Genomic DNA, 25,454 nt, shown 5'->3' with positions numbered 1-25,454 from the left:
TTACCACTCGCCTGCCTCTTCAATTGGCATTAGCATTCGAATGCAAGGTATTCTTGGACAATTTTGCTGTGCTTGCTGCTAGTTCTGCCCCAGCCCACCATCGATAACCTTTCTCTTCCCGTTAGTTTCTGAGATGCCGAGAACTCGGGAATTTAGAACACAAGTCCGGGGACGTATACTGTGCTGGCACAGTTTCTCCTTGCTACACAGAGTGGAAAAGCATTTTGCTGAGATGTAGAAGGCAAGAAATGAAGAATACGGAGATACGGAGCTGTCCGAAATTAAGTGCCGCTGCAAGGTGTCTTTCGGCAGAAAGAGAGCTCCGGAGTGCACAGTGACCGGCACAGTGCTCTCTGCGCGAATAGCCGCTTGATCGCATCCGAGAGACGGAGAGCGCGGTATCTTCTAGGATGCGAAGAGTGAAGCCGCACAACACCCGGACTGTGTCCGCAGCTTTCTAACTGCTAGAAGTTCATGGCTTACCACTCGCCTGCCTCTTCAATTGGCATTAGCATTCAAATGCAAGGTATTCTTGGACAACTTTGCTGTGCTTGCAGCTAGTTCGGCCCCAGCCCACCATAGATAACCTTTCTCTTCCCGTTAGTTTCTGAGATGTCGAGAACTCGGGAATTTAGAACACAAGTCCGGGGACGTATACTGTGCTGGCACAGTTTCTCCTAGCTAGACTGAGTGGAAAAACATTTTGCTGAGATGCAGAAGACAAGAAATGCAGAATACGGAGATACGGAGCTGTCCGAAGTTAAGTGCCGCTGCCAGGCGTCTTTCAGCAGAAAGAGAGCTCCGGAGCGCACAGTGACCGGCACAGTGCTCTCTGCGCGAATAGCCGCTTGATCGCATCCGAGAGACGGAGAGCGCGGTATCTTCTAGGATGCGAAGAGTGAAGCCGCACAACACCCAGACTGTGTCCGCAGCTTTCTAACTGCTAGAAGTTCATGGCTTACCACTCGCCTGCCTCTTCAATTGACATTAGCATTCGAATGCAAGGTATTCTTGGACAACTTTGCTGTGTTTGCTGCTAGTTCTGCCCCAGCCCACCATCGATAACCTTTCTCTTCCCGTTAGTTTCTGAGATGTCGAGAAGTCGGGAATTTAGAACACAAGTCCGGGGACGTATACTGTGCTGGCACAGTTTCTCCTAGCTAGACAGAGTGGAAAAGCATTTTGCTGAGATGTAGAAGGCAAGAAATGAAGAATACGGAGATACGGAGCTGTCCGAAGTTAAGTGCCGCTGCCAGGTGTCTTTCGGCAGAAAGAGAGCTCCGGAGCGCACAGTGACCGGCACAGTGCTCTCTGCGCGAATAGCCGCTTGATCGCATCCGAGAGACGGAGAGCGCGGTATCTTCTAGGATGCGAAGAGTGAAGCCGCACAACACCCAGACTGTGTCCGCGGCTTTCAAACTGCTAGAAGTTCATGGCTTACCACTCGCCTGCCTCTTCAATTGACATTAGCATTCGAATGCAAGGTATTCTTGGACAATTTTGCTGTGCTTGCTGCTAGTTCTGCCCCAGCCCACCATCGATAACCTTTCTCTTCCCGTTAGTTTCTGAGATGCCGAGAAGTCGGGAATTTAGAACACAAGTCCGGGGACGTATACTGTGCTGGCACAGTTTCTCCTAGCTAGACAGAGTGGAAAAGCATTTTGCTGAGATGTAGAAGGCAAGAAATGAAGAATACGGAGATACGGAGCTGTCCGAAGTTAAGTGCCGCTGCCAGGTGTCTTTCGGCAGAAAGAGAGCTCCGGAGCGCACAGTGACCGGCACAGTGCTCTCTGCGCGAATAGCCGCTTGATTGCATCCGAGAGACGGAGAGCGCGGTATCTTCTAGGATGCGAAGAGTGAAGCCGCACAACACCCAGACTGTGTCCGCAGCTTTCTAACTGCTAGAAGTTCATGGCTTACCACTCGCCTGCCTCTTCAATTGGCATTAGCATTCGAATGCAAGGTATTCTTGGACAACTTTGCTGTGCTTGCTGCTAGTTCTGCCCCAGCCCACCATCGATTACCTTTCTCTTCCCTTTAGTTTCTGAGATGCCGAGAACTCGGGAATTTAGAACACAAGTCCGGGGACGTATACTGTGCTGGCACAGTTTCTCCTTGCTACACAGAGTGGAAAAGCATTTTGCTGAGGTGCAGAAGACAAGAAATGCAGAATACGGAGATACGGAGCTGTCCGAAGTTAAGTGCCGCTGCCAGGCGTCTTTCAGCAGAAAGAGAGCTCCGGAGCGCACAGTGACCGGCACAGTGCTCTCTGCGCGAATAGCCGCTTGATCGCATCCGAGAGACGGAGAGCGCGGTATCTTCTAGGATGCGAAGAGTGAAGCCGCACAACACCCAGACTGTGTCCGCAGCTTTCTAACTGCTAGAAGTTCATGGCTTACCACTCGCCTGCCTCTTCAATTGACATTAGCATTCGAATGCAAGGTATTCTTGGACAACTTTGCTGTGCTTGCTGCTAGTTCTGCCCCAGCCCACCATCGATAACCTTTCTCTTCCCGTTAGTTTCTGAGATGCCGAGAAGTCGGGAATTTAGAACACAAGTCCGGGGACGTATACTGTGCTGGCACAGTTTCTCCTAGCTAGACTGAGTGGAAAAACATTTTGCTGAGGTGCAGAAGACAAGAAATGCAGAATACGGAGATACGGAGCTGTCCGAAGTTAAGTGCCGCTGCCAGGCGTCTTTCAGCAGAAAGAGAGCTCCGGAGCGCACAGTGACCGGCACAGTGCTCTCTGCGCGAATAGCCGCTTGATCGCATCCGAGAGACGGAGAGCGCGGTATCTTCTAGGATGCGAAGAGTGAAGCCGCACAACACCCAGACTGTGTCCGCAGCTTTCTAACTGCTAGAAGTTCATGGCTTACCACTCGCCTGCCTCTTCAATTGGCATTAGCATTCGAATGCAAGGTATTCTTGGACAACTTTGCTGTGCTTGCTGCTAGTTCTGCCCCAGCCCACCATCGATTACCTTTCTCTTCCCTTTAGTTTCTGAGATGCCGAGAAGTCGGGAATTTAGAACACAAGTCCGGGGACGTATACTGTGCTGGCACAGTTTCTCCTAGCTAGACAGAGTGGAAAAGCATTTTGCTGAGATGTAGAAGGCAAGAAATGAAGAATACGGAGATACGGAGCTGTCCGAAGTTAAGTGCCGCTGCCAGGTGTCTTTCGGCAGAAAGAGAGCTCCGGAGCGCACAGTGACCGGCACAGTGCTCTCTGCGCGAATAGCCGCTTGATCGCATCCGAGAGACGGAGAGCGCGGTATCTTCTAGGATGCGAAGAGTGAAGCCGCACAACACCCAGACTGTGTCCGCGGCTTTCAAACTGCTAGAAGTTCATGGCTTACCACTCGCCTGCCTCTTCAATTGACATTAGCATTCGAATGCAAGGTATTCTTGGACAATTTTGCTGTGCTTGCTGCTAGTTCTGCCCCAGCCCACCATCGATAACCTTTCTCTTCCCGTTAGTTTCTGAGATGCCGAGAAGTCGGGAATTTAGAACACAAGTCCGGGGACGTATACTGTGCTGGCACAGTTTCTCCTAGCTAGACAGAGTGGAAAAGCATTTTGCTGAGATGTAGAAGGCAAGAAATGAAGAATACGGAGATACGGAGCTGTCCGAAGTTAAGTGCCGCTGCCAGGTGTCTTTCGGCAGAAAGAGAGCTCCGGAGCGCACAGTGACCGGCACAGTGCTCTCTGCGCGAATAGCCGCTTGATTGCATCCGAGAGACGGAGAGCGCGGTATCTTCTAGGATGCGAAGAGTGAAGCCGCACAACACCCAGACTGTGTCCGCAGCTTTCTAACTGCTAGAAGTTCATGGCTTACCACTCGCCTGCCTCTTCAATTGGCATTAGCATTCGAATGCAAGGTATTCTTGGACAACTTTGCTGTGCTTGCTGCTAGTTCTGCCCCAGCCCACCATCGATTACCTTTCTCTTCCCTTTAGTTTCTGAGATGCCGAGAACTCGGGAATTTAGAACACAAGTCCGGGGACGTATACTGTGCTGGCACAGTTTCTCCTTGCTACACAGAGTGGAAAAGCATTTTGCTGAGATGCAGAAGACAAGAAATGCAGAGTACGGAGATACGGAGCTGTCCGAAGTTAAGTGCCGCTGCCAGGTGTCTTTCGGCAGAAAGAGAGCTCCGGAGCGCAGAGTGACCGGCACAGTGCTCTCTGCGCGAATAGCCGCTTGATCGCATCCGAGAGACGGAGAGCGCGGTACCTTCTAGGATGCGAAGAGTGAAGCCGCACAACACCCGGACTGTGTCCGCAGCTTTCTAACTGCTAGAAGTTCATGGCTTACCACTCGCCTGCCTCTTCAATTGGCATTAGCATTCAAATGCAAGGTATTCTTGGACAACTTTGCTGTGCTTGCAGCTAGTTCTGCCCCAGCCCACCATAGATAACCTTTCTCTTCCCGTTAGTTTCTGAGATGTCGAGAACTCGGGAATTTAGAACACAAGTCCGGGGACGTATACTGTGCTGGCACCGTTTCTCCTAGCTAGACTGAGTGGAAAAACATTTTGCTGAGGTGCAGAAGACAAGAAATGCAGAATACGGAGATACGGAGCTGTCCGAAGTTAAGTGCCGCTGCCAGGCGTCTTTCAGCAGAAAGAGAGCTCCGGAGCGCACAGTGACCGGCACAGTGCTCTCTGCGCGAATAGCCGCTTGATCGCATCCGAGAGACGGAGAGCGCGGTATCTTCTAGGATGCGAAGAGTGAAGCCGCACAACACCCAGACTGTGTCCGCAGCTTTCTAACTGCTAGAAGTTCATGGCTTACCACTCGCCTGCCTCTTCAATTGACGTTAGCATTCGAATGCAAGGTATTCTTGGACAACTTTGCTGTGCTTGCTGCTAGTTCTGCCCCAGCCCACCATCGATAACCTTTCTCTTCCCGTTAGTTTCTGAGATGCCGAGAACTCGGGAATTTAGAACACAAGTCCGGGGACGTATACTGTGCTGGCACAGTTTCTCCTAGCTAGACTGAGTGGAAAAACATTTTGCTGAGGTGCAGAAGACAAGAAATGCAGAATACGGAGATACGGAGCTGTCCGAAGTTAAGTGCCGCTGCCAGGCGTCTTTCAGCAGAAAGAGAGCTCCGGAGCGCACAGTGACCGGCACAGTGCTCTCTGCGCGAATAGCCGCTTGATCGCATCCGAGAGACGGAGAGCGCGGTATCTTCTAGGATGCGAAGAGTGAAGCCGCACAACACCCAGACTGTGTCCGCAGCTTTCTAACTGCTAGAAGTTCATGGCTTACCACTCGCCTGCCTCTTCAATTGACATTAGCATTCGAATGCAAGGTATTCTTGGACAACTTTGCTGTGCTTGCTGCTAGTTCTGCCCCAGCCCACCATCGATAACCTTTCTCTTCCCGTTAGTTTCTGAGATGCCGAGAAGTCGGGAATTTAGAACACAAGTCCGGGGACGTATACTGTGCTGGCACAGTTTCTCCTAGCTAGACAGAGTGGAAAAGCATTTTGCTGAGATGTAGAAGGCAAGAAATGAAGAATACGGAGATACGGAGCTGTCCGAAGTTAAGTGCCGCTGCCAGGTGTCTTTCGGCAGAAAGAGAGCTCCGGAGCGCACAGTGACCGGCACAGTGCTCTCTGCGCGAATAGCCGCTTGATCGCATCCGAGAGACGGAGAGCGCGGTATCTTCTAGGATGCGAAGAGTGAAGCCGCGCAACACCCAGACTGTGTCCGCGGCTTTCTAACTGCTAGAAGTTCATGGCTTACCACTCGCCTGCCTCTTCAATTGGCATTAGCATTCGAATGCAAGGTATTCTTGGACAACTTTGCTGTGCTTGCTGCTAGTTCTGCCCCAGCCCACCATCGATTACCTTTCTCTTCCCTTTAGTTTCTGAGTTGCCGAGAAGTCGGGAATTTAGAACACAATTCCGGGGACGTATACTGTGCTGTCACAGTTTCTCCTTGCTACACAGAGTGGAAAAGCATTTTGCTGAGATGCAGAAGACAAGAAATGCAGAGTACGGAGATACGGAGCTGTCCGAAGTTAAGTGCCGCTGCCAGGTGTCTTTCGGCAGAAAGAGAGCTCCGGAGCGCACAGTGACCGGCACAGTGCTCTCTGCGCGAATAGCCGCTTGATCGCATCCGAGAGACGGAGAGCGCGTTACCTTCTAGGATGCGAAGAGTGAAGCCGCACAACACCCGGACTGTGTCCGCAGCTTTCTAACTGCTAGAAGTTCATGGCTTACCACTCGCCTGCCTCTTCAATTGGCATTAGCATTCGAATGCAAGGTATTCTTGGACAATTTTGCTGTGCTTGCTGCTAGTTCTGCCCCAGCCCACCATCGATAACCTTTCTCTTCCCGTTAGTTTCTGAGATGCCGAGAACTCGGGAATTTAGAACACAAGTCCGGGGACGTATACTGTGCTGGCACAGTTTCTCCTTGCTACACAGAGTGGAAAAGCATTTTGCTGAGATGTAGAAGGCAAGAAATGAAGAATACGGAGATACGGAGCTGTCCGAAATTAAGTGCCGCTGCAAGGTGTCTTTCGGCAGAAAGAGAGCTCCGGAGTGCACAGTGACCGGCACAGTGCTCTCTGCGCGAATAGCCGCTTGATCGCATCCGAGAGACGGAGAGCGCGGTATCTTCTAGGATGCGAAGAGTGAAGCCGCACAACACCCGGACTGTGTCCGCAGCTTTCTAACTGCTAGAAGTTCATGGCTTACCACTCGCCTGCCTCTTCAATTGGCATTAGCATTCAAATGCAAGGTATTCTTGGACAACTTTGCTGTGCTTGCAGCTAGTTCGGCCCCAGCCCACCATAGATAACCTTTCTCTTCCCGTTAGTTTCTGAGATGTCGAGAACTCGGGAATTTAGAACACAAGTCCGGGGACGTATACTGTGCTGGCACAGTTTCTCCTAGCTAGACTGAGTGGAAAAACATTTTGCTGAGATGCAGAAGACAAGAAATGCAGAATACGGAGATACGGAGCTGTCCGAAGTTAAGTGCCGCTGCCAGGCGTCTTTCAGCAGAAAGAGAGCTCCGGAGCGCACAGTGACCGGCACAGTGCTCTCTGCGCGAATAGCCGCTTGATCGCATCCGAGAGACGGAGAGCGCGGTATCTTCTAGGATGCGAAGAGTGAAGCCGCACAACACCCAGACTGTGTCCGCAGCTTTCTAACTGCTAGAAGTTCATGGCTTACCACTCGCCTGCCTCTTCAATTGACATTAGCATTCGAATGCAAGGTATTCTTGGACAACTTTGCTGTGTTTGCTGCTAGTTCTGCCCCAGCCCACCATCGATAACCTTTCTCTTCCCGTTAGTTTCTGAGATGTCGAGAAGTCGGGAATTTAGAACACAAGTCCGGGGACGTATACTGTGCTGGCACAGTTTCTCCTAGCTAGACAGAGTGGAAAAGCATTTTGCTGAGATGTAGAAGGCAAGAAATGAAGAATACGGAGATACGGAGCTGTCCGAAGTTAAGTGCCGCTGCCAGGTGTCTTTCGGCAGAAAGAGAGCTCCGGAGCGCACAGTGACCGGCACAGTGCTCTCTGCGCGAATAGCCGCTTGATCGCATCCGAGAGACGGAGAGCGCGGTATCTTCTAGGATGCGAAGAGTGAAGCCGCACAACACCCAGACTGTGTCCGCGGCTTTCAAACTGCTAGAAGTTCATGGCTTACCACTCGCCTGCCTCTTCAATTGACATTAGCATTCGAATGCAAGGTATTCTTGGACAATTTTGCTGTGCTTGCTGCTAGTTCTGCCCCAGCCCACCATCGATAACCTTTCTCTTCCCGTTAGTTTCTGAGATGCCGAGAAGTCGGGAATTTAGAACACAAGTCCGGGGACGTATACTGTGCTGGCACAGTTTCTCCTAGCTAGACAGAGTGGAAAAGCATTTTGCTGAGATGTAGAAGGCAAGAAATGAAGAATACGGAGATACGGAGCTGTCCGAAGTTAAGTGCCGCTGCCAGGTGTCTTTCGGCAGAAAGAGAGCTCCGGAGCGCACAGTGACCGGCACAGTGCTCTCTGCGCGAATAGCCGCTTGATTGCATCCGAGAGACGGAGAGCGCGGTATCTTCTAGGATGCGAAGAGTGAAGCCGCACAACACCCAGACTGTGTCCGCAGCTTTCTAACTGCTAGAAGTTCATGGCTTACCACTCGCCTGCCTCTTCAATTGGCATTAGCATTCGAATGCAAGGTATTCTTGGACAACTTTGCTGTGCTTGCTGCTAGTTCTGCCCCAGCCCACCATCGATTACCTTTCTCTTCCCTTTAGTTTCTGAGATGCCGAGAACTCGGGAATTTAGAACACAAGTCCGGGGACGTATACTGTGCTGGCACAGTTTCTCCTTGCTACACAGAGTGGAAAAGCATTTTGCTGAGGTGCAGAAGACAAGAAATGCAGAATACGGAGATACGGAGCTGTCCGAAGTTAAGTGCCGCTGCCAGGCGTCTTTCAGCAGAAAGAGAGCTCCGGAGCGCACAGTGACCGGCACAGTGCTCTCTGCGCGAATAGCCGCTTGATCGCATCCGAGAGACGGAGAGCGCGGTATCTTCTAGGATGCGAAGAGTGAAGCCGCACAACACCCAGACTGTGTCCGCAGCTTTCTAACTGCTAGAAGTTCATGGCTTACCACTCGCCTGCCTCTTCAATTGACATTAGCATTCGAATGCAAGGTATTCTTGGACAACTTTGCTGTGCTTGCTGCTAGTTCTGCCCCAGCCCACCATCGATAACCTTTCTCTTCCCGTTAGTTTCTGAGATGCCGAGAAGTCGGGAATTTAGAACACAAGTCCGGGGACGTATACTGTGCTGGCACAGTTTCTCCTAGCTAGACTGAGTGGAAAAACATTTTGCTGAGGTGCAGAAGACAAGAAATGCAGAATACGGAGATACGGAGCTGTCCGAAGTTAAGTGCCGCTGCCAGGCGTCTTTCAGCAGAAAGAGAGCTCCGGAGCGCACAGTGACCGGCACAGTGCTCTCTGCGCGAATAGCCGCTTGATCGCATCCGAGAGACGGAGAGCGCGGTATCTTCTAGGATGCGAAGAGTGAAGCCGCACAACACCCAGACTGTGTCCGCAGCTTTCTAACTGCTAGAAGTTCATGGCTTACCACTCGCCTGCCTCTTCAATTGGCATTAGCATTCGAATGCAAGGTATTCTTGGACAACTTTGCTGTGCTTGCTGCTAGTTCTGCCCCAGCCCACCATCGATTACCTTTCTCTTCCCTTTAGTTTCTGAGATGCCGAGAAGTCGGGAATTTAGAACACAAGTCCGGGGACGTATACTGTGCTGGCACAGTTTCTCCTAGCTAGACAGAGTGGAAAAGCATTTTGCTGAGATGTAGAAGGCAAGAAATGAAGAATACGGAGATACGGAGCTGTCCGAAGTTAAGTGCCGCTGCCAGGTGTCTTTCGGCAGAAAGAGAGCTCCGGAGCGCACAGTGACCGGCACAGTGCTCTCTGCGCGAATAGCCGCTTGATCGCATCCGAGAGACGGAGAGCGCGGTATCTTCTAGGATGCGAAGAGTGAAGCCGCACAACACCCAGACTGTGTCCGCGGCTTTCAAACTGCTAGAAGTTCATGGCTTACCACTCGCCTGCCTCTTCAATTGACATTAGCATTCGAATGCAAGGTATTCTTGGACAATTTTGCTGTGCTTGCTGCTAGTTCTGCCCCAGCCCACCATCGATAACCTTTCTCTTCCCGTTAGTTTCTGAGATGCCGAGAAGTCGGGAATTTAGAACACAAGTCCGGGGACGTATACTGTGCTGGCACAGTTTCTCCTAGCTAGACAGAGTGGAAAAGCATTTTGCTGAGATGTAGAAGGCAAGAAATGAAGAATACGGAGATACGGAGCTGTCCGAAGTTAAGTGCCGCTGCCAGGTGTCTTTCGGCAGAAAGAGAGCTCCGGAGCGCACAGTGACCGGCACAGTGCTCTCTGCGCGAATAGCCGCTTGATTGCATCCGAGAGACGGAGAGCGCGGTATCTTCTAGGATGCGAAGAGTGAAGCCGCACAACACCCAGACTGTGTCCGCAGCTTTCTAACTGCTAGAAGTTCATGGCTTACCACTCGCCTGCCTCTTCAATTGGCATTAGCATTCGAATGCAAGGTATTCTTGGACAACTTTGCTGTGCTTGCTGCTAGTTCTGCCCCAGCCCACCATCGATTACCTTTCTCTTCCCTTTAGTTTCTGAGATGCCGAGAACTCGGGAATTTAGAACACAAGTCCGGGGACGTATACTGTGCTGGCACAGTTTCTCCTTGCTACACAGAGTGGAAAAGCATTTTGCTGAGATGCAGAAGACAAGAAATGCAGAGTACGGAGATACGGAGCTGTCCGAAGTTAAGTGCCGCTGCCAGGTGTCTTTCGGCAGAAAGAGAGCTCCGGAGCGCAGAGTGACCGGCACAGTGCTCTCTGCGCGAATAGCCGCTTGATCGCATCCGAGAGACGGAGAGCGCGGTACCTTCTAGGATGCGAAGAGTGAAGCCGCACAACACCCGGACTGTGTCCGCAGCTTTCTAACTGCTAGAAGTTCATGGCTTACCACTCGCCTGCCTCTTCAATTGGCATTAGCATTCAAATGCAAGGTATTCTTGGACAACTTTGCTGTGCTTGCAGCTAGTTCTGCCCCAGCCCACCATAGATAACCTTTCTCTTCCCGTTAGTTTCTGAGATGTCGAGAACTCGGGAATTTAGAACACAAGTCCGGGGACGTATACTGTGCTGGCACCGTTTCTCCTAGCTAGACTGAGTGGAAAAACATTTTGCTGAGGTGCAGAAGACAAGAAATGCAGAATACGGAGATACGGAGCTGTCCGAAGTTAAGTGCCGCTGCCAGGCGTCTTTCAGCAGAAAGAGAGCTCCGGAGCGCACAGTGACCGGCACAGTGCTCTCTGCGCGAATAGCCGCTTGATCGCATCCGAGAGACGGAGAGCGCGGTATCTTCTAGGATGCGAAGAGTGAAGCCGCACAACACCCAGACTGTGTCCGCAGCTTTCTAACTGCTAGAAGTTCATGGCTTACCACTCGCCTGCCTCTTCAATTGACGTTAGCATTCGAATGCAAGGTATTCTTGGACAACTTTGCTGTGCTTGCTGCTAGTTCTGCCCCAGCCCACCATCGATAACCTTTCTCTTCCCGTTAGTTTCTGAGATGCCGAGAAGTCGGGAATTTAGAACACAAGTCCGGGGACGTATACTGTGCTGGCACAGTTTCTCCTAGCTAGACAGAGTGGAAAAGCATTTTGCTGAGATGTAGAAGGCAAGAAATGAAGAATACGGAGATACGGAGCTGTCCGAAGTTAAGTGCCGCTGCCAGGTGTCTTTCGGCAGAAAGAGAGCTCCGGAGCGCACAGTGACCGGCACAGTGCTCTCTGCGCGAATAGCCGCTTGATTGCATCCGAGAGACGGAGAGCGCGGTATCTTCTAGGATGCGAAGAGTGAAGCCGCACAACACCCAGACTGTGTCCGCAGCTTTCTAACTGCTAGAAGTTCATGGCTTACCACTCGCCTGCCTCTTCAATTGGCATTAGCATTCGAATGCAAGGTATTCTTGGACAACTTTGCTGTGCTTGCTGCTAGTTCTGCCCCAGCCCACCATCGATTACCTTTCTCTTCCCTTTAGTTTCTGAGATGCCGAGAACTCGGGAATTTAGAACACAAGTCCGGGGACGTATACTGTGCTGGCACAGTTTCTCCTTGCTACACAGAGTGGAAAAGCATTTTGCTGAGATGCAGAAGACAAGAAATGCAGAGTACGGAGATACGGAGCTGTCCGAAGTTAAGTGCCGCTGCCAGGTGTCTTTCGGCAGAAAGAGAGCTCCGGAGCGCAGAGTGACCGGCACAGTGCTCTCTGCGCGAATAGCCGCTTGATCGCATCCGAGAGACGGAGAGCGCGGTACCTTCTAGGATGCGAAGAGTGAAGCCGCACAACACCCGGACTGTGTCCGCAGCTTTCTAACTGCTAGAAGTTCATGGCTTACCACTCGCCTGCCTCTTCAATTGGCATTAGCATTCGAATGCAAGGTATTCTTGGACAACTTTGCTGTGCTTGCTGCTAGTTCTGCCCCAGCCCACCATCGATTACCTTTCTCTTCCCTTTAGTTTCTGAGATGCCGAGAACTCGGGAATTTAGAACACAAGTCCGGGGACGTATACTGTGCTGGCACAGTTTCTCCTTGCTACACAGAGTGGAAAAGCATTTTGCTGAGGTGCAGAAGACAAGAAATGCAGAATACGGAGATACGGAGCTGTCCGAAGTTAAGTGCCGCTGCCAGGCGTCTTTCAGCAGAAAGAGAGCTCCGGAGCGCACAGTGACCGGCACAGTGCTCTCTGCGCGAATAGCCGCTTGATCGCATCCGAGAGACGGAGAGCGCGGTATCTTCTAGGATGCGAAGAGTGAAGCCGCACAACACCCAGACTGTGTCCGCAGCTTTCTAACTGCTAGAAGTTCATGGCTTACCACTCGCCTGCCTCTTCAATTGACATTAGCATTCGAATGCAAGGTATTCTTGGACAACTTTGCTGTGCTTGCTGCTAGTTCTGCCCCAGCCCACCATCGATAACCTTTCTCTTCCCGTTAGTTTCTGAGATGCCGAGAAGTCGGGAATTTAGAACACAAGTCCGGGGACGTATACTGTGCTGGCACAGTTTCTCCTAGCTAGACAGAGTGGAAAAGCATTTTGCTGAGATGTAGAAGGCAAGAAATGAAGAATACGGAGATACGGAGCTGTCCGAAGTTAAGTGCCGCTGCCAGGTGTCTTTCGGCAGAAAGAGAGCTCCGGAGCGCACAGTGACCGGCACAGTGCTCTCTGCGCGAATAGCCGCTTGATCGCATCCGAGAGACGGAGAGCGCGGTACCTTCTAGGATGCGAAGAGTGAAGCCGCGCAACACCCAGACTGTGTCCGCGGCTTTCTAACTGCTAGAAGTTCATGGCTTACCACTCGCCTGCCTCTTCAATTGGCATTAGCATTCGAATGCAAGGTATTCTTGGACAACTTTGCTGTGCTTGCTGCTAGTTCTGCCCCAGCCCACCATCGATTACCTTTCTCTTCCCTTTAGTTTCTGAGTTGCCGAGAAGTCGGGAATTTAGAACACAATTCCGGGGACGTATACTGTGCTGTCACAGTTTCTCCTTGCTACACAGAGTGGAAAAGCATTTTGCTGAGATGCAGAAGACAAGAAATGCAGAGTACGGAGATACGGAGCTGTCCGAAGTTAAGTGCCGCTGCCAGGTGTCTTTCGGCAGAAAGAGAGCTCCGGAGCGCACAGTGACCGGCACAGTGCTCTCTGCGCGAATAGCCGCTTGATCGCATCCGAGAGACGGAGAGCGCGTTACCTTCTAGGATGCGAAGAGTGAAGCCGCACAACACCCGGACTGTGTCCGCAGCTTTCTAACTGCTAGAAGTTCATGGCTTACCACTCGCCTGCCTCTTCAATTGGCATTAGCATTCGAATGCAAGGTATTCTTGGACAATTTTGCTGTGCTTGCTGCTAGTTCTGCCCCAGCCCACCATCGATAACCTTTCTCTTCCCGTTAGTTTCTGAGATGCCGAGAACTCGGGAATTTAGAACACAAGTCCGGGGACGTATACTGTGCTGGCACAGTTTCTCCTTGCTACACAGAGTGGAAAAGCATTTTGCTGAGATGTAGAAGGCAAGAAATGAAGAATACGGAGATACGGAGCTGTCCGAAATTAAGTGCCGCTGCAAGGTGTCTTTCGGCAGAAAGAGAGCTCCGGAGTGCACAGTGACCGGCACAGTGCTCTCTGCGCGAATAGCCGCTTGATCGCATCCGAGAGACGGAGAGCGCGGTACCTTCTAGGATGCGAAGAGTGAAGCCGCACAACACCCGGACTGTGTCCGCAGCTTTCTAACTGCTAGAAGTTCATGGCTTACCACTCGCCTGCCTCTTCAATTGGCATTAGCATTCAAATGCAAGGTATTCTTGGACAACTTTGCTGTGCTTGCAGCTAGTTCTGCCCCAGCCCACCATAGATAACCTTTCTCTTCCCGTTAGTTTCTGAGATGTCGAGAACTCGGGAATTTAGAACACAAGTCCGGGGACGTATACTGTGCTGGCACAGTTTCTCCTAGCTAGACTGAGTGGAAAAACATTTTGCTGAGATGCAGAAGACAAGAAATGCAGAATACGGAGATACGGAGCTGTCCGAAGTTAAGTGCCGCTGCCAGGCGTCTTTCAGCAGAAAGAGAGCTCCGGAGCGCACAGTGACCGGCACAGTGCTCTCTGCGCGAATAGCCGCTTGATCGCATCCGAGAGACGGAGAGCGCGGTATCTTCTAGGATGCGAAGAGTGAAGCCGCACAACACCCAGACTGTGTCCGCAGCTTTCTAACTGCTAGAAGTTCATGGCTTACCACTCGCCTGCCTCTTCAATTGACATTAGCATTCGAATGCAAGGTATTCTTGGACAACTTTGCTGTGCTTGCTGCTAGTTCTGCCCCAGCCCACCATCGATAACCTTTCTCTTCCCGTTAGTTTCTGAGATGCCGAGAAGTCGGGAATTTAGAACACAAGTCCGGGGACGTATACTGTGCTGGCACAGTTTCTCCTAGCTAGACAGAGTGGAAAAGCATTTTGCTGAGATGTAGAAGGCAAGAAATGAAGAATACGGAGATACGGAGCTGTCCGAAGTTAAGTGCCGCTGCCAGGTGTCTTTCAGCAGAAAGAGAGCTCCGGAGCGCACAGTGACCGGCACAGTGCTCTCTGCGCGAATAGCCGCTTGATCGCATCCGAGAGACGGAGAGCGCGGTATCTTCTAGGATGCGAAGAGTGAAGCCGCACAACACCCAGACTGTGTCCGCGGCTTTCAAACTGCTAGAAGTTCATGGCTTACCACTCGCCTGCCTCTTCAATTGACATTAGCATTCGAATGCAAGGTATTCTTGGACAATTTTGCTGTGCTTGCTGCTAGTTCTGCCCCAGCCCACCATCGATAACCTTTCTCTTCCCGTTAGTTTCTGAGATGCCGAGAAGTCGGGAATTTAGAACACAAGTCCGGGGACGTATACTGTGCTGGCACAGTTTCTCCTAGCTAGACAGAGTGGAAAAGCATTTTGCTGAGATGTAGAAGGCAAGAAATGAAGAATACGGAGATACGGAGCTGTCCGAAGTTAAGTGCCGCTGCCAGGTGTCTTTCGGCAGAAAGAGAGCTCCGGAGCGCACAGTGACCGGCACAGTGCTCTCTGCGCGAATAGCCGCTTGATTGCATCCGAGAGACGGAGAGCGCGGTATCTTCTAGGATGCGAAGAGTGAAGCCGCACAACACCCAGACTGTGTCCGCAGCTTTCTAACTGCTAGAAGTTCATGGCTTACCACTCGCCTGCCTCTTCAATTGGCATTAGCATTCGAATGCAAGGTATTCTTGGACAACTTTGCTGTGCTTGCTGCTAGTTCTGCCCCAGCCCACCATCGATTACCTTTCTCTTCCCTTTAGTTTCTGAGATGCCGAGAACTCGGGAATTTAGAACACAAGTCCGGGGACGTATACTGTGCTGGCACAGTTTCTCCTTGCTACACAGAGTGGAAAAGCATTTTGCTGAGATGCAGAAGACAAGAAATGCAGAGTACGGAGATACGGAGCTGTCCGAAGTTAAGTGCCGCTGCCAGGTGTCTTTCGGCAGAAAGAGAGCTCCGGAGCGCAGAGTGACCGGCACAGTGCTCTCTGCGCGAATAGCCGCTTGATCGCATCCGAGAGACGGAGAGCGCGGTACCTTCTAGGATGCGAAGAGTGAAGCCGCACAACACCCGGACTGTGTCCGCAGCTTTCTAACTGCTAGAAGTTCATGGCTTACCACTCGCCTGCCTCTTCAATTGGCATTAGCATTCAAATGCAAGGTATTCTTGGACAACTTTGCTGTGCTTGCAGCTAGTTCTGCCCCAGCCCACCATAGATAACCTTTCTCTTCCCGTTAGTTTCTGAGATGTCGAGAACTCGGGAATTTAGAACACAAGTCCGGGGACGTATACTGTGCTGGCACAGTTTCTCCTAGCTAGACTGAGTGGAAAAACATTTTGCTGAGGTGCAGAAGACAAGAAATGCAGAATACGGAGATACGGAGCTGTCCGAAGTTAAGTGCCGCTGCCAGCCGTCTTTCAGCAGAAAGAGAGCTCCGGAGCGCACAGTGACCGGCACAGTGCTCTCTGCGCGAATAGCCGCTTGATCGCATCCGAGAGACGGAGAGCGCGGTATCTTCTAGGATGCGAAGAGTGAAGCCGCACAACACCCAGACTGTGTCCGCAGCTTTCTAACTGCTAGAAGTTCATGGCTTACCACTCGCCTGCCTCTTCAATTGACATTAGCATTCGAATGCAAGGTATTCTTGGACAACTTTGCTGTGCTTGCTGCTAGTTCTGCCCCAGCCCACCATCGATAACCTTTCTCTTCCCGTTAGTTTCTGAGATGCCGAGAAGTCGGGAATTTAGAACACAAGTCCGGGGACGTATACTGTGCTGGCACAGTTTCTCCTAGCTAGACTGAGTGGAAAAACATTTTGCTGAGGTGCAGAAGACAAGAAATGCAGAATACGGAGATACGGAGCTGTCCGAAGTTAAGTGCCGCTGCCAGGCGTCTTTCAGCAGAAAGAGAGCTCCGGAGCGCACAGTGACCGGCACAGTGCTCTCTGCGCGAATAGCCGCTTGATCGCATCCGAGAGACGGAGAGCGCGGTATCTTCTAGGATGCGAAGAGTGAAGCCGCACAACACCCAGACTGTGTCCGCAGCTTTCTAACTGCTAGAAGTTCATGGCTTACCACTCGCCTGCCTCTTCAATTGACATTAGCATTCGAATGCAAGGTATTCTTGGACAACTTTGCTGTGCTTGCTGCTAGTTCTGCCCCAGCCCACCATCGATAACCTTTCTCTTCCCGTTAGTTTCTGAGATGCCGAGAAGTCGGGAATTTAGAACACAAGTCCGGGGACGTATACTGTGCTGGCACAGTTTCTCCTTGCTACACAGAGTGGAAAAGCATTTTGCTGAGATGTAGAAGGCAAGAAATGAAGAATACGGAGATACGGAGCTGTCCGAAGTTAAGTGCCGCTGCCAGGTGTCTTTCGGCAGAAAGAGAGCTCCGGAGCGCACAGTGACCGGCACAGTGCTCTCTGCGCGAATAGCCGCTTGATCGCATCCGAGAGACGGAGAGCGCGGTATCTTCTAGGATGCGAAGAGTGAAGCCGCGCAACACCCAGACTGTGTCCGCGGCTTTCTAACTGCTAGAAGTTCATGGCTTACCACTCGCCTGCCTCTTCAATTGACATTAGCATTCGAATGCAAGGTATTCTTGGACAATTTTGCTGTGCTTGCTGCTAGTTCTGCCCCAGCCCACCATCGATTACCTTTCTCTTCCCTTTAGTTTCTGAGTTGCCGAGAAGTCGGGAATTTAGAACACAATTCCGGGGACGTATACTGTGCTGGCACAGTTTCTCCTTGCTACACAGAGTGGAAAAGCATTTTGCTGAGATGCAGAAGACAAGAAATGCAGAGTACGGAGATACGGAGCTGTCCGAAGTTAAGTGCCGCTGCCAGGTGTCTTTCGGCAGAAAGAGAGCTCCGGAGCGCACAGTGACCGGCACAGTGCTCTCTGCGCGAATAGCCGCTTGATCGCATCCGAGAGACGGAGAGCGCGTTACCTTCTAGGATGCGAAGAGCGAAGCCGCACAACACCCGGACTGTGTCCGCAGCTTTCTAACTGCTAGAAGTTCATGGCTTACCACTCGCCTGCCTCTTCAATTGGCATTAGCATTCGAATGCAAGGTATTCTTGGACAATTTTGCTGTGCTTGCTGCTAGTTCTGCCCCAGCCCACCATCGATAACCTTTCTCTTCCCGTTAGTTTCTGAGATGCCGAGAAGTCGGGAATTTAGAACACAAGTCCGGGGACGTATACTGTGCTGGCACAGTTTCTCCTAGCTAGACTGAGTGGAAAAACATTTTGCTGAGGTGCAGAAGACAAGAAATGCAGAATACGGAGATACGGAGCTGTCCGAAGTTAAGTGCCGCTGCCAGGCGTCTTTCAGCAGAAAGAGAGCTCCGGAGCGCACAGTGACCGGCACAGTGCTCTCTGCGCGAATAGCCGCTTGATCGCATCCGAGAGACGGAGAGCGCGGTATCTTCTAGGATGCGAAGAGTGAAGCCGCACAACACCCAGACTGTGTCCGCAGCTTTCTAACTGCTAGAAGTTCATGGCTTACCACTCGCCTGCCTCTTCAATTGACATTAGCATTCGAATGCAAGGTATTCTTGGACAACTTTGCTGTGCTTGCTGCTAGTTCTGCCCCAGCCCACCATCGATAACCTTTCTCTTCCCGTTAGTTTCTGAGATGTCGAGAACTCGGGAATTTAGAACACAAGTCCGGGGACGTATACTGTGCTGGCACAGTTTCTCCTAGCTAGACTGAGTGGAAAAACATTTTGCTGAGGTGCAGAAGACAAGAAATGCAGAATACGGAGATACGGAGCTGTCCGAAGTTAAGTGCCGCTGCCAGGCGTCTTTCAGCAGAAAGAGAGCTCCGGAGCGCACAGTGACCGGCACAGTGCTCTCTGCGCGAATAGCCGCTTGATCGCATCCGAGAGACGGAGAGCGCGGTATCTTCTAGGATGCGAAGAGTGAAGCCGCACAACACCCAGACTGTGTCCGCAGCTTTCTAACTGCTAGAAGTTCATGGCTTACCACTCGCCTGCCTCTTCAATTGACATTAGCATTCGAATGCAAGGTATTCTTGGACAACTTTGCTGTGCTTGCTGCTAGTTCTGCCCCAGCCCACCATCGATAACCTTTCTCTTCCCGTTAGTTTCTGAGATGCCGAGAAGTCGGGAATTTAGAACACAAGTCCGGGGACGTATACTGTGCTGGCACAGTTTCTCCTAGCTAGACTGAGTGGAAAAACATTTTGCTGAGGTGCAGAAGACAAGAAATGCAGAATACGGAGATACGGAGCTGTCCGAAGTTAAGTGCCGCTGCCAGGCGTCTTTCAGCAGAAAGAGAGCTCCGGAGCGCACAGTGACCGGCACAGTGCTCTCTGCGCGAATAGCCGCTTGATCGCATCCGAGAGACGGAGAGCGCGGTATCTTCTAGGATGCGAAGAGTGAAGCCGCACAACACCCAGACTGTGTCCGCAGCTTTCTAACTGCTAGAAGTTCATGGCTTACCACTCGCCTGCCTCTTCAATTGACATTAGCATTCGAATGCAAGGTATTCTTGGACAACTTTGCTGTGCTTGCTGCTAGTTCTGCCCCAGCCCACCATCGATAACCTTTCTCTTCCCGTTAGTTTCTGAGATGCCGAGAAGTCGGGAATTTAGAACACAAGTCCGGGGACGTATACTGTGCTGGCACAGTTTCTCCTAGCTAGACAGAGTGGAAAAGCATTTTGCTGAGATGTAGAAGGCAAGAAATGAAGAATACGGAGATACGGAGCTGTCCGAAGTTAAGTGCCGCTGCCAGGTGTCTTTCGGCAGAAAGAGAGCTCCGGAGCGCACAGTGACCGGCACAGTGCTCTCTGCGCGAATAGCCGCTTGATCGCATCCGAGAGACGGAGAGCGCGGTATCTTCTAGGATGCGAAGAGTGAAGCCGCGCAACACCCAGACTGTGTCCGCGGCTTTCTAACTGCTAGAAGTTCATGGCTTACCACTCGCCTGCCTCTTCAATTGGCATTAGCATTCGAATGCAAGGTATTCTTGGACAACTTTGCTGTGCTTGCTGCTAGTTCTGCCCCAGCCCACCATCGATTACCTTTCTCTTCCCTTTAGTTTCTGAGTTGCCGAGAAGTCGGGAATTTAGAACACAATTCCGGGGACGTATACTGTGCTGTCACAGTTTCTCCTTGCTACACAGAGTGGAAAAGCATTTTGCTGAGATGCAGAAGACAAGAAATGCAGAATACGGAGATACGGAGCTGTCCGAAGTTAAGTGCCGCTGCCAGGTGTCTTTCGGCAGAAAGAGAGCTCCGGAGCGCACAGTGACCGGCACAGTGCTCTCTGCGCGAATAGCCGCTTGATCGCATCCGAGAGACGGAGAGCGCGTTACCTTCTAGGATGCGAAGAGCGAAGCCGCACAACACCCGGACTGTGTCCGCAGCTTTCTAACTGCTAGAAGTTCATGGCTTACCACTCGCCTGCCTCTTCAATTGGCATTAGCATTCGAATGCAAGGTATTCTTGGACAATTTTGCTGTGCTTGCTGCTAGTTCTGCCCCAGCCCACCATCGATAACCTTTCTCTTCCCGTTAGTTTCTGAGATGCCGAGAACTCGGGAATTTAGAACACAAGTCCGGGGACGTATACTGTGCTGGCACAGTTTCTCCTAGCTAGACTGAGTGGAAAAACATTTTGCTGAGGTGCAGAAGACAAGAAATGCAGAATACGGAGATACGGAGCTGTCCGAAGTTAAGTGCCGCTGCCAGGCGTCTTTCAGCAGAAAGAGAGCTCCGGAGCGCACAGTGACCGGCACAGTGCTCTCTGCGCGAATAGCCGCTTGATCGCATCCGAGAGACGGAGAGCGCGGTATCTTCTAGGATGCGAAGAGTGAAGCCGCACAACACCCAGACTGTGTCCGCAGCTTTCTAACTGCTAGAAGTTCATGGCTTACCACTCGCCTGCCTCTTCAATTGACATTAGCATTCGAATGCAAGGTATTCTTGGACAACTTTGCTGTGCTTGCTGCTAGTTCTGCCCCAGCCCACCATCGATAACCTTTCTCTTCCCGTTAGTTTCTGAGATGTCGAGAACTCGGGAATTTAGAACACAAGTCCGGGGACGTATACTGTGCTGGCACAGTTTCTCCTAGCTAGACTGAGTGGAAAAACATTTTGCTGAGGTGCAGAAGACAAGAAATGCAGAATACGGAGATACGGAGCTGTCCGAAGTTAAGTGCCGCTGCCAGGCGTCTTTCAGCAGAAAGAGAGCTCCGGAGCGCACAGTGACCGGCACAGTGCTCTCTGCGCGAATAGCCGCTTGATCGCATCCGAGAGACGGAGAGCGCGGTATCTTCTAGGATGCGAAGAGTGAAGCCGCACAACACCCAGACTGTGTCCGCAGCTTTCTAACTGCTAGAAGTTCATGGCTTACCACTCGCCTGCCTCTTCAATTGACATTAGCATTCGAATGCAAGGTATTCTTGGACAACTTTGCTGTGCTTGCTGCTAGTTCTGCCCCAGCCCACCATCGATAACCTTTCTCTTCCCGTTAGTTTCTGAGATGCCGAGAAGTCGGGAATTTAGAACACAAGTCCGGGGACGTATACTGTGCTGGCACAGTTTCTCCTAGCTAGACAGAGTGGAAAAGCATTTTGCTGAGATGTAGAAGGCAAGAAATGAAGAATACGGAGATACGGAGCTGTCCGAAGTTAAGTGCCGCTGCCAGGTGTCTTTCGGCAGAAAGAGAGCTCCGGAGCGCACAGTGACCGGCACAGTGCTCTCTGCGCGAATAGCCGCTTGATCGCATCCGAGAGACGGAGAGCGCGGTATCTTCTAGGATGCGAAGAGTGAAGCCGCACAACACCCAGACTGTGTCCGCGGCTTTCTAACTGCTAGAAGTTCATGGCTTACCACTCGCCTGCCTCTTCAATTGGCATTAGCATTCGAATGCAAGGTATTCTTGGACAACTTTGCTGTGCTTGCTGCTAGTTCTGCCCCAGCCCACCATCGATTACCTTTCTCTTCCCTTTAGTTTCTGAGTTGCCGAGAAGTCGGGAATTTAGAACACAAGTCCGGGGACGTATACTGTGCTGGCACAGTTTCTCCTTGCTACACAGAGTGGAAAAGCATTTTGCTGAGATGCAGAAGACAAGAAATGCAGAGTACGGAGATACGGAGCTGTCCGAAGTTAAGTGCCGCTGCCAGGTGTCTTTCGGCAGAAAGAGAGCTCCGGAGCGCACAGTGACCGGCACAGTGCTCTCTGCGCGAATAGCCGCTTGATCGCATCCGAGAGACGGAGAGCGCGTTACCTTCTAGGATGCGAAGAGTGAAGCCGCACAACACCCGGACTGTGTCCGCAGCTTTCTAACTGCTAGAAGTTCATGGCTTACCACTCGCCTGCCTCTTCAATTGGCATTAGCATTCGAATGCAAGGTATTCTTGGACAATTTTGCTGTGCTTGCTGCCAGTTCTGCCCCAGCCCACCATCGATAACCTTTCTCTTCCCGTTAGTTTCTGAGATGCCGAGAAGTCGGGAATTTAGACCACAAGTCCGGGGACGTATACTGTGCTGGCACAGTTTCTCCTTGCTACACAGAGTGGAAAAGCATTTTGCTGAGATGTAGAAGGCAAGAAATGAAGAATACGGAGATACGGAGCTGTCCGAAATTAAGTGCCGCTGCAAGGTGTCTTTCGGCAGAAAGAGAGCTCCGGAGTGCACAGTGACCGGCACAGTGCTCTCTGCGCGAATAGCCGCTTGATCGCATCCGAGAGACGGAGAGCGCGGTACCTTCTAGGATGCGAAGAGTGAAGCCGCACAACACCCGGACTGTGTCCGCAGTTTTCAAACTGCTAGAAGTTCATGGCTTACCACTCGCCTGCCTCTTCAATTGGCATTAGCATTCGAATGCAAGGTATTCTTGGACAACTTTGCTGTGCTTGCTGCTAGTTCTGCCCCAGCCCACCATCGATAACCTTTCTCTTCCCGCTAGTTTCTGAGATGCCGAGAAGTCGGGAATTTAGAACACAAGTCCGGGGACGTATACTGTGCTGGCACAGTTTCTCCTTGCTACACAGAGTGGAAAAGCATTTTGCTGAGATGTAGAAGGCAAGAAATGAAGAATACGGAGATACGGAGCTGTCCGAAATTAAGTGCCGCTGCCAGGCGTCTTTCGGCAGAAAGAGAGCTCCGGAGCGCACAGTGACCGGCACAGTGCTCTCTGCGCGAATAGCCGCTTGATCGCATCCGAGAGACGGAGAGCGCGGTACCTTCTAGGATGCGAAGAGTGAAGCCGCACAACACCCAGACTGTGTCCGCAGCTTTCTAACTGCTAGAAGTTCATGGCTTACCACTCGCCTGCCTCTTCAATTGACATTAGCATTCGAATGCAAGGTATTCTTGGACAACTTTGCTGTGCTTGCTGCTAGTTCTGCCCCAGCCCACCATCGATAACCTTTCTCTTCCCGTTAGTTTCTGAGATGTCGAGAAGTCGGGAATTTAGAACACAAGTCCGGGGACGTATACTGTGCTGGCACAGTTTCTCCTAGCTAGACTGAGTGGAAAAACATTTTGCTGAGGTGCAGAAGACAAGAAATGCAGAATACGGAGATACGGAGCTGTCCGAAGTTAAGTGCCGCTGCCAGGCGTCTTTCAGCAGAAAGAGAGCTCCGGAGCGCACAGTGACCGGCACAGTGCTCTCTGCGCGAATAGCCGCTTGATCGCATCCGAGAGACGGAGAGCGCGGTATCTTCTAGGATGCGAAGAGTGAAGCCGCACAACACCCAGACTGTGTCCGCAGCTTTCTAACTGCTAGAAGTTCATGGCTTACCACTCGCCTGCCTCTTCAATTGACATTAGCATTCGAATGCAAGGTATTCTTGGACAACTTTGCTGTGCTTGCTGCTAGTTCTGCCCCAGCCCACCATCGATAACCTTTCTCTTCCCGTTAGTTTCTGAGATGCCGAGAAGTCGGGAATTTAGAACACAAGTCCGGGGACGTATACTGTGCTGGCACAGTTTCTCCTAGCTAGACAGAGTGGAAAAGCATTTTGCTGAGATGTAGAAGGCAAGAAATGAAGAATACGGAGATACGGAGCTGTCCGAAGTTAAGTGCCGCTGCCAGGTGTCTTTCGGCAGAAAGAGAGCTCCGGAGCGCACAGTGACCGGCACAGTGCTCTCTGCGCGAATAGCCGCTTGATCGCATCCGAGAGACGGAGAGCGCGGTATCTTCTAGGATGCGAAGAGTGAAGCCGCGCAACACCCAGACTGTGTCCGCGGCTTTCTAACTGCTAGAAGTTCATGGCTTACCACTCGCCTGCCTCTTCAATTGGCATTAGCATTCGAATGCAAGGTATTCTTGGACAACTTTGCTGTGCTTGCTGCTAGTTCTGCCCCAGCCCACCATCGATTACCTTTCTCTTCCCTTTAGTTTCTGAGTTGCCGAGAAGTCGGGAATTTAGAACACAATTCCGGGGACGTATACTGTGCTGTCACAGTTTCTCCTTGCTACACAGAGTGGAAAAGCATTTTGCTGAGATGCAGAAGACAAGAAATGCAGAGTACGGAGATACGGAGCTGTCCGAAGTTAAGTGCCGCTGCCAGGTGTCTTTCGGCAGAAAGAGAGCTCCGGAGCGCACAGTGACCGGCACAGTGCTCTCTGCGCGAATAGCCGCTTGATCGCATCCGAGAGACGGAGAGCGCGTTACCTTCTAGGATGCGAAGAGCGAAGCCGCACAACACCCGGACTGTGTCCGCAGCTTTCTAACTGCTAGAAGTTCATGGCTTACCACTCGCCTGCCTCTTCAATTGGCATTAGCATTCGAATGCAAGGTATTCTTGGACAATTTTGCTGTGCTTGCTGCTAGTTCTGCCCCAGCCCACCATCGATAACCTTTCTCTTCCCGTTAGTTTCTGAGATGCCGAGAAGTCGGGAATTTAGAACACAAGTCCGGGGACGTATACTGTGCTGGCACAGTTTCTCCTAGCTAGACTGAGTGGAAAAACATTTTGCTGAGGTGCAGAAGACAAGAAATGCAGAATACGGAGATACGGAGCTGTCCGAAGTTAAGTGCCGCTGCCAGGCGTCTTTCAGCAGAAAGAGAGCTCCGGAGCGCACAGTGACCGGCACAGTGCTCTCTGCGCGAATAGCCGCTTGATCGCATCCGAGAGACGGAGAGCGCGGTATCTTCTAGGATGCGAAGAGTGAAGCCGCACAACACCCAGACTGTGTCCGCAGCTTTCTAACTGCTAGAAGTTCATGGCTTACCACTCGCCTGCCTCTTCAATTGACATTAGCATTCGAATGCAAGGTATTCTTGGACAACTTTGCTGTGCTTGCTGCTAGTTCTGCCCCAGCCCACCATCGATAACCTTTCTCTTCCCGTTAGTTTCTGAGATGTCGAGAACTCGGGAATTTAGAACACAAGTCCGGGGACGTATACTGTGCTGGCACAGTTTCTCCTAGCTAGACTGAGTGGAAAAACATTTTGCTGAGGTGCAGAAGACAAGAAATGCAGAATACGGAGATACGGAGCTGTCCGAAGTTAAGTGCCGCTGCCAGGCGTCTTTCAGCAGAAAGAGAGCTCCGGAGCGCACAGTGACCGGCACAGTGCTCTCTGCGCGAATAGCCGCTTGATCGCATCCGAGAGACGGAGAGCGCGGTATCTTCTAGGATGCGAAGAGTGAAGCCGCACAACACCCAGACTGTGTCCGCAGCTTTCTAACTGCTAGAAGTTCATGGCTTACCACTCGCCTGCCTCTTCAATTGACATTAGCATTCGAATGCAAGGTATTCTTGGACAACTTTGC

This window comes from Passer domesticus, chromosome W, assembly GCF_036417665.1.
Source record: "Passer domesticus isolate bPasDom1 chromosome W, bPasDom1.hap1, whole genome shotgun sequence".
NCBI classification, from domain to species: Eukaryota; Metazoa; Chordata; class Aves; order Passeriformes; family Passeridae; genus Passer; species Passer domesticus.
The sequence above is the reverse complement of the archived record's forward strand: the minus strand, read 5'-3'. Positions refer to the sequence as shown.